The sequence below is a fragment of the Suricata suricatta genome, chromosome 10 (genome assembly GCF_006229205.1).
Source record: "Suricata suricatta isolate VVHF042 chromosome 10, meerkat_22Aug2017_6uvM2_HiC, whole genome shotgun sequence".
NCBI classification, from domain to species: Eukaryota; Metazoa; Chordata; class Mammalia; order Carnivora; family Herpestidae; genus Suricata; species Suricata suricatta.
In genome coordinates this window covers 49,997,536-50,006,334 of record NC_043709.1, presented here as the reverse complement: position 1 = coordinate 50,006,334, position 8,799 = coordinate 49,997,536, and the positions used below count along the sequence as shown (strand labels likewise).

General features: G+C 48.3%; 1 protein-coding gene across 1 annotated transcript in view; it reads left to right on the top strand.

The window, feature by feature from the left end:
* RASSF3 (Ras association domain family member 3) overlaps positions 1-8,799 on the top strand; it is a 68,754-nt gene that overhangs the window by 39,275 nt on the left and 20,680 nt on the right. The gene's annotated exons all lie outside the window — the stretch shown is intronic.

The following is an 8,799-nucleotide window of genomic DNA, read 5'->3' as shown; positions in this document are numbered from 1 at the left end:
ATCAAGAGTTGGATGTTCAACTGACTGAGTTACCCAGATGCCCCTTTAATACTCAACTTTAATCTAATGTTACTGTTAAATCCTGGCTCTAATAATACTAAGTGGGGGCGCCTGCCTGGCTCAGTCTGTAGAGCGTGTGGCTCTTGATCTCGGGGTTGTGAGCCCCAGCCTGCGTTGGGTGTAGAGCTTGCTTAGAAAAACAAAATCTTAAGAGATGCTGCTAATGGCAGCGGTGGTGATGACGACTGGAGGCAGCCTGAGGTTGTGCGGGGCTTCGTGTGTGTTACCTCGGTTACTCGGAACAGGGACTCTGAGGTCGTGGATTTCTGTAATGATCTTTTTGCTGACAAGAAGCAGATGAAGAGATTTAGAAAGTAAGGAAAGAAAAATGTGAAGAGGTCACTTTTTGTTGGTCCAGACAACATGAGTTAAAAAGTCATGGGAGGGGCGCCTGGGTGGCTCAGTCAGGTTAAGCCTCCGGCTTCGGCTCAGGTCAGATCTCACGTTCGTGGGTTCGAGCCCTGCGTCAGGCTCTGTGCTAACAGCCGGCTCAGAGCCTGGAGCCTGCTTCCAGTTCTGTGTCTCCTTCTCTCTCTGCCCCTCCCCCTCTCATGCTCTGTCTCTCTCTGTGTTAGGAATAAATAAAATATTAAAAAAAAATTAAAAAAAAAAAAAAGAAAAAGTCATGGGAGGTTGCTGATAACAGTTGGCGGCCAGAACTTTCGTTTGGACGCAGTTCCGGGTTTTGCGGGACGGAAGCCAGGCGTTTGCTCTGTCAGGTCGACAGGCAGCCCGGCCTCAGGCTCCTGTCTTGGGTGTTTTGAATGCCTGTTGACTGAAGTCCCACAGGCCAGGTGGAGCTGCATAGTCTCCCTGAAAATTCCCGGAAACGATTCTAACTGTGCTTGTCTCTAAACTGATCTGCCCCCCTGGGAGATAACTGGCTCACCGCTGATGATTGTTAGTCCCCCCGGGAAGGGGAGCCCAGCCTCTCATCTCCGTTGTGCAGGGAAGGAAGCAGGCTGGAGAACGACAGCAGACGGCTTGGTCACCAGACGCTCTGGGCAGGCCTGAGACGGTCATCGCGTGTGTCACATTCTCCTTCTTCGGGATTCCTGATGTTGGGGTTCCCCAGGCAGCTGGGAACTTGGGGTGAATCAGCAGTTGGCCATCCTTGTGCCTCACGGTTTAGAACTTGTGATACACTCAATACTCCAGTTACCTGGAAAGGAAAATTCTACGTTCTAGAATGCACCATTATTTTTGTCTTCTTACATGTGTGCTTCTTCTTTGAATGTTGACATTTTAGTGGATATGGAGAGAGGTTGATTTCACAGTGTTTCTTAAAGACCAAAGAGCCCTAACAAACCAGTATGAGCACCTTGATTCGATAAAAATGGTTGTACAAGATATTTCTGGAACAGATGGGGAACTCTTACTATGAAATGGATATTGAGAAGTTCTTTCTGATTTTCTTAGGTATGATGAAGGTGTTGTTTTTGATTACGTAGAATGTCCTTCTTCAGTGATTCATGCTTAAGGATGTGTCTGCAATGGCAAAATGGTTCTGCAAAAATAAGTAAAGCTCACCCCCTACAGAGGGCTGGAGTTAAGTGCACTGAGGCCGGGGACCACATCTGCCCTAGCTGGACTCATGCATACTTAGTATTTGCTGACGGGGAAGCCATTCCCCAGAAACGAGCCAGCGTCTTCGGCCTGCTGCTTCTCCTTCCCGGGCTCCTCAAGGGCCTATTTTTGAAACTTCCCAAAGCACCTTGTGCAATTCTGGGCACTCCTCAATCTCTGTTAAACTGATGGGGAAAATAGGAATAGCACCACCATTTGAAAGTAATAGTGACCATTTCAAAGTGAGCTGTTTTGTTTTCCTTGCAGACTTACGGACTGGCTGGCATCCAAGAATGGGGGGCAGTCTGTCTGTCTTGTTCCTCATGGGTATTTTCAGAAAGTTAGACTGAGTTTGTAACCGATCTGAAAAGGGAGAGGCAGGGCATTGGGTGGTCCAGTCCAGATCTCCGAGACTGATGTGTTCTTGCAGAAAATAAGCAGGTGCCACTGTGTGGAGTGAAAGCTGAGCTTTCTGGAACTTCCCATCCCAAACTTTGGTTTGCTCTTGGGCTGGGCTAGTCAGAGAGGTTTTAAGAGGCTAGTGGGCAGGTTTGGGGTTGTTGTCAGGCTATGAAGGGTTGTTCAAGCTGTTGGGCGATAGGGGAAGGGCAGGAAAACTTGCTATTTTGTACTAATTTGTTGCCTATACCTCACAGTCTTTTACATTGTTGGCTTTTTTCCCCCTCAAATGCAATGTGAAATAACAGCTGTGGTGAACTTTTTCCCCTAAGTGCTAAGCCAGTACTCTCTGTGTTTAGGCATGGAATGGCATTAGTTACAGAACGCTGTTTATTTTCTGTTTAGGAGGAAAATATGGAGCACAAAGGAAGGAAAGACCATTTACTTCTATACATTTGAAATTTCTTCCTTTCTTTTTTTCCTCTCTTCTGAGATGTTCAGAGTCGTTCACTGAAACAGGCTTCTAAAAATACCCGTTAGCACAGCAAGTGTTTTCTCTGTCTAAAATTAGCTGATTTGAGCTATGTAGTCTGGTTTTCTAAATCCTTCCATTAGGTGCTCTAAAAGCTGCTTCTCTCTGGGTAACATGTTTGATGGGGGAAGCAAACTAGAAAGGACTTTATCTTTTATAGAAGAATTTACAAATAGGTGAGTTGCAAGCTTAGATCTCCCCTCTTCCAGGAAGTCTTCCCAATGTGCTCTCTTTTCTTGGGGGGGGGGCGGGGAAGGAGGGGCAAAGAGAATCCCAAGCTGGTTGCATTCAGCACCCACCTCATGATCCACCCCATGTCGGGGCTCGATCTCACGACTGTGAGATCACAACCTGAGCTGAAATCCAGAGTTGGTTGTTTAAGCAACAGACGGAGCCACCCTGGCGCCCCTCCTCTGCTCTCTTTTCTCTGTCATTCTCAGTAGCACAGTTTTCCACGTCCCACCCTTGTCCTGAAGGGCAGAACCTGTGCTGTTGGCTGTTCTGTCCCAGGGCCTCACACAACTATTTGCTTAATGTTTCGGCGCTCAACAAATATTTGTCCTCTGTTAAAATTGGTCCATTTACTGAGCAGAAAGGAAGGGAAATCCTATTTGTCGGTGGTGTTGACAAAGAGACCTCTCTCTTCACATGAAAATGAAGGAAGTGGGAGCGGAAGAGAAAGGGGGAGAGAAACTAGTTGGGTTGGGAGTGGCTCAGAAGTGTGGGCGGGGCAAGGGGTGGAAGCCCATTGCCTGCAGAGCGGCTCCTGAGAGCACCGCCATGCCCCCCCTTCCGCTGCCCGAGCCCTAGATAGCACTGGGCCTTTCTAAGGCGTGTTTATGTTTTTAAGATACTGTCTGCTTTCAAAAAATGTGGTGTACCCGCCTCACAGGGGAAACGTTGACTTTGTGAAAGTTAGGTCTACTTAGCAGTTTGCATTTGTCTGTTTCTGAAAATGTTTTCCAGTTGTTCGGAATGTGTGTTCTTTGTATTACAAATGCCTTGAAAAGAAGGGGGTCCTAGCTTCTCTTTTAGGCGAGTAGAATTTCTGTCTTAGAAATGTTCTCCTTTTACAGCTGTTGAGATGTTCGAGGAGGACCACATGTCCTCTCAGGTCCCTGCTTGAGTTCTGGATCCCTTAGTTGAGAAGAAAGATGGACTCTGGCTTATTCTTGTGGGCAGGTGGCCCTCTCAAGGGTGACGGCCAGTGCTACGCTGGGGATAGTCCCCCCCTCCAGGGTGAGAGCAGAGCAGCAGTGCCCAGACGAGGACAGAGGGCGAGGAGGTCTCTGCACGCGTGCCCACTCCCTCCTTTTTTGAAAAGGAGGCAGACTCCTGGGTAGGGAGCGGAGGCCTTTTTCTATTAAGAGGTAAGAAAATGACACCCATAGAGGTGATATCCTTTCTTAAAGTCACACAGCTAGTTGGCAACAGATTTCCCTCCTGGGCTCTAGAAGCCATTTGGAATGAATAGAAACGGCACGATTTTGGAGTTGGCCAGGCCTCATGTTGACGTGCTGTACCTCTGTGACCTCTGCCTTGGTTTACGCATCTGAACAATGGGATTAAAACTTCGTACCTCAAGGTCTCTTGGGAGGGCTACGGTAGATCTAGCCCTTGTTTAATAACCTGGGCCGGCACTCCGATTCCTCATCAGCAGTGCACATCTCCCCTGGCTGGTCCGGGACACTTACCAGTCCATGTGTTTCTTTCCGTTTAATCCTGGCTTAGAGCCTCAGGAAACTTGGTGATGGGGAGATGGTTCTCAGAGTGGGACTTGGACATTGAGTGTTTTTTTTTTTTTTTTTTTAAAGCTTATTCATTTTGAGAGGGGGAGAGGAAGGTGGGGGAGGGGTAGAGAAAGAGGGAGAATCTCAAGCAGCCCTCCACAGAGCCTACACAAGGGCTCGAACTCATGAAACCATGAGATCATGACCTGACCCGAAATCAAGAGTCGGATGCCTGACTGACTGAGCCACCCAGGCATCCTGGACATTGAGTAATTTAATTTTGATATTTGGGGAGGAAAACAGTTGTTCCTAAGGAGTGTTAACATTGGAAAGAATTTCCCGTGTCCTACACACTGGAGAAGAACTTGTGTCACACCTGGAATGGATTTTGTAGTCAAGAATTGAACACTGTGGCCTGTTTAATTTGGGAAACGAAAGCCATTCAAGTCTTAAATATTATATCTTTTCTAGGACATTCTTGAAGTGGCTTTTTTAAAAAGTCATTTTGTTAAACATATGAGGGGACTATAAACAATCCCTGGCTTGGGGGGGGGGGTATTGGTGGCCTAAGTGAAAGTGTGAGTAGGGGAAATGTTCGGTTCTTTGTGCAAGGGACCCGGTCTAGAACATGTGGACTGCGATGGCGTCCTGCCTCCCTGTGTCCTGCGTTGTCCTGGATTACACCATCTGGGCCGTGGTTGCTGCAGGCGATGCCACACACAGGGAGAAGAATGCAGCTCTACGCAGGCGCACATCCGGGGTTGAACCCTGTGTTGACCTCCTCTTTCCATGTCTGCTACTTCCTGTCCAGATCTTCAGGTCAGTGAAGTACTGCTCTGAAGCTGTGTCCACCCAACTGTGATCCACACACATCTGTCTCAGCCCCTGGTGCTCCCTCTGCGTTCATTACGTTACATTCAGTTTCTCTTCTTCCATTTCCAAGTCTGCTTTCTGCTTTTTGTTTCCAGCCCACACTTTGCAGGCAGAGTCCCTGCTGTCCCCCCACTGCAGGCCAAGCCAACCTGGCCCTGGCTGGGGGGGGTGGAGTTGGTGGAGCCAGTGGGTCAGGAAAGGTGGGGCGGGAGGGCACTTCCTCCCGGCCTCTGGCTTCCTGTGCAAGCCTGGAGGAAAACAGAGCTGGAGGGTGTGTGAACCCTCAGGTTATACCAACAGCACAAACCCTCCTCCACAACAAAGACAATAGAAAATGCTGAACCCCCTTCCCCCCCATTACTGGCAGCTCAGTCTCCCCTGGGCAGTTTTTGGAGGGTAGCTTTTAATTGCTAAATTGTTGACTTGGTGGAGTGATGTGAAAAACCTATCTTTTTGACAGTCTTTGGCTGTAGCAGGTTTTCGTGTTTTGTTTGTTTGTTTTTTGAGTGGCTGGAGGGGTTTTATTACCCAGACCACTAGCCTGTTTTTACCTAGGAGACCTCTGGTTTGCTCTCCAACAACTTCCTAGGTTGGTGTCTGTGCAGCTGGCTGTCATTAGGGGGAATGGATAATAGCCTTGCCACATTGGTGCCTCTGTTCTCAACGTCAGAGTTGTTTGTCTGGAGGTGGTTTGCCCCTTGAAGCTCAGTCGGCACATCAAAATGTGTCCGTTTGTGCTGATAAAGGGCTGAATTGCATTGTTTACTTTTCTTTTTAAAGTTATTTTTAAATTTTTTAATACGTGACAGTCTTTTATTTCCTTGCTAGATTCTGCCTCCCCCCTCCAACAATCATGCAAACTTTGGAGAAGTTTTTGACAATTTTGTGAAAGTTTTGTGCAAAAAGAAGAAACCATCTCAAATCTCACCAATCTGGCTTAAGCACCATTAACAGTTTGGGGTATTTCTTTATAGTCTTTGAGGCATGTTCAAAAACAAAGTTCAATGGAGTAAATTTTCTAAGATCTTATAGACTTTAGTCAGTGATTCATGAATTGGGCAATATCCCATCTGGCAGACAGAAAGGAGCTCCAAAGAGCTGTACAAAGTGAGGTTTTCGGGGGTGGGGGGGGCACACAGGGCGCAGGGGATCTGTCAGGCTGCTGTTCTCACTAGGACTGACCAGGTCGTTCCAAATTGAGTAGTTTTGAGGTTCCACTCTGGGCAGAGGCTGAAACTGTAAGGTATGAAATCTTAGTTTGGTGACTTGGGCTTAGCATAAGTGACTCCATTTTGGGCTTGTTGTCCAATAGGCACATAGTTTGTCATACTGGATGTATGGTGTCTCTGATTCCCCGCCCCCCCCAACTCTTTGTAGGCTTCATGTTAACACCTCCTGTATGGTCCTCCTTGAGATTTTTGAAAGTATTATTTAGCTATTTCCTTAATGCTGGGACTAGTTTCTAATTTTTAAACTAATTTCTCTGTGGTCCTGGCCAGATTACTAATTCCCTGATAAATTGCTGGGTTGTGTGGGTACCCTCACTCTTCCAAAATTCAAGTTGAATACAATGTATCAGAACAGCTAAACAGTGTGCCTGGGTGGCTCAGTTGGTTGTCTGACTCTTAATGTCAGCTCAGGTCATGATCTTACAGTTTGTGAGTTCAAGCCCCACATGGGGCTCCATGCTGGCAGTGTGGAGCCTCCTTAGGATTCTCTCCTCTCCTCCCTCCCTCCTCTCCCCACCCCCAAAATAGTAAATAAGTAAGTAAGTTAATAGAACCGCTAAGCCTTCAGAAGCCAGCAGTGCTAGACCGGAGGGCTTCTCAACTTACTTTCCCTGTCCCAGCCCATGGTTGGTTCTTTCCTCCTCTTCTCGGCTTGGGTTTTGAGTCAGATGGACCCGGCACAAACCTTACTTAGCTTCTTCACGAGCTAACTGCATGTCCTTGTAAGCTTCCATTTTCCAATTGTAAAATAGGGAGAATAGTGGTACCCAAGTTTGGGTTTATTCTAAGATTTCTGAGGTTGTGAAGAGGGTGGCACAGTGTCTGGAGTTCGGTGATCGCATTCACTAAGGGCATCTGCTGTCACCTTCCTCCCCTCCTCCACTCCGCCTGGGGATCGGGCGGGCTAATTCTGTTGTCCTATGTTGGGAGGGTGGCCAGAAAGGAAGGAGAAGCAGGATGGGGGAGGTGGATTGAGAAGACACCGCCCGACACCCCGCAAGTGTAGGGAAAGTTCAAATGTTTTGTTTCAGAGATTGCCGGAGGCCTCGAGGCAGTAGCTGGCATTGGGTGCAGTGAGGTGCAGGAGGTGGGCCCCGGGGCGTTCGTGCACGGGGTTCTGCCTCCCTTGTCTCTCTTCTTCTGGTCATTCCTTGGGTGTCCTAACTCACCCCATGCCTCTGTGACCAGTCTTGTATCCCTGACAGACTTCCCGTGACTTGTGTTTCTCACCCCGTCTACCACTAGGGCAGGAGCGGATCTCTGTAGAAAAGAGTGTCTTTACAAATCCCTTTTGTGAAGCCCTTCGAGGTAATAATCCACCAGATTTTTATTTCAGTTGCTCTGACATCTTTTAACTACTCCAGAGTACTTTCACCTCCCTGGTAGGAAGGAGGAAGGGAATTCTTCAGGAAAAACCAACGGGGGGGCAGGGGTGCTGCCCTTGTGAAAGAAAGGCTGCTAAGGTGGGGCTGGACATACCTGTGTCTTTCTGAGAATGGAGGGCAGCAGTGGGGGGATCTTTCCCTGTCCTTCACGTATTGCCTGTGGCATTGAAGAGGGAGTCCTCATGCACGTAGTGCTTCAGCTAAGCCTTTTAAGGGCTATGAACAGACTTAATCAAAAGAGCCGCCTTTAGTGGAGTATAGGGAAGGAGACCCCCGGAAAGGTGGTGGAGTGCATTTATAAGTGTCTGGACGAGTTCATTAGTAAGGCTGCTGGGTGTAAGGATAGAGGGTTTGCAGATCCAGACCTTAGAAAGTTAAATGTGACTTCTTGGATATTCTCCACCTCGACAGATTGTCCACACTTTTTCTCTCTGCGTTACCTGAAAAGCTAGAACTTTAAGTTGCTTTCAAATCTTTTATGTGGAGGCAGCTGAGACTCCAGATTATCAGAGGCACGAAGGACACCAAGGATCTTTCCACATAAGCTTGCTTCTGGTAACTCTTCTTGGGGTGCTGGCCTATAGGCACTTGTGATTTTCTTGAGACACTCTGTCCTCTGTTCAAATTAGGTGACCACTCCTGTCTGCATGAAGCCTCTGCCCTTGACTTTCAGATTCCTGCTGTGGGTGGAGCTGGAGCAGCCCAGAGGCCACCCAGCTTCCCAGATGGGCTCCACCTGCCCAGCCTGGTGGAGTCCGTATTCCTTCACGCTTCCTGTCTGGCCCGCCTCCAAATGAGCCTGCTCCTTTCCTTTCTCCGGAACCTCCCTCCCCTTAAAGCCAAGGTACAAAGGTTCCAGCACCAATCAAAGGATGCAGAGGTCCCAAGATCTGACCTTCGTAAGAGCCTCTGGTGTCCCTGGGCTAACCTGACCTAGTGGACAGTGGGCCCCACAGCCACGGCTGTACTTGCTCTAAGCCAAAGGAGGTGGCTGGCTGCTGGGTGACCCTGAGAGCCTTGAGCAG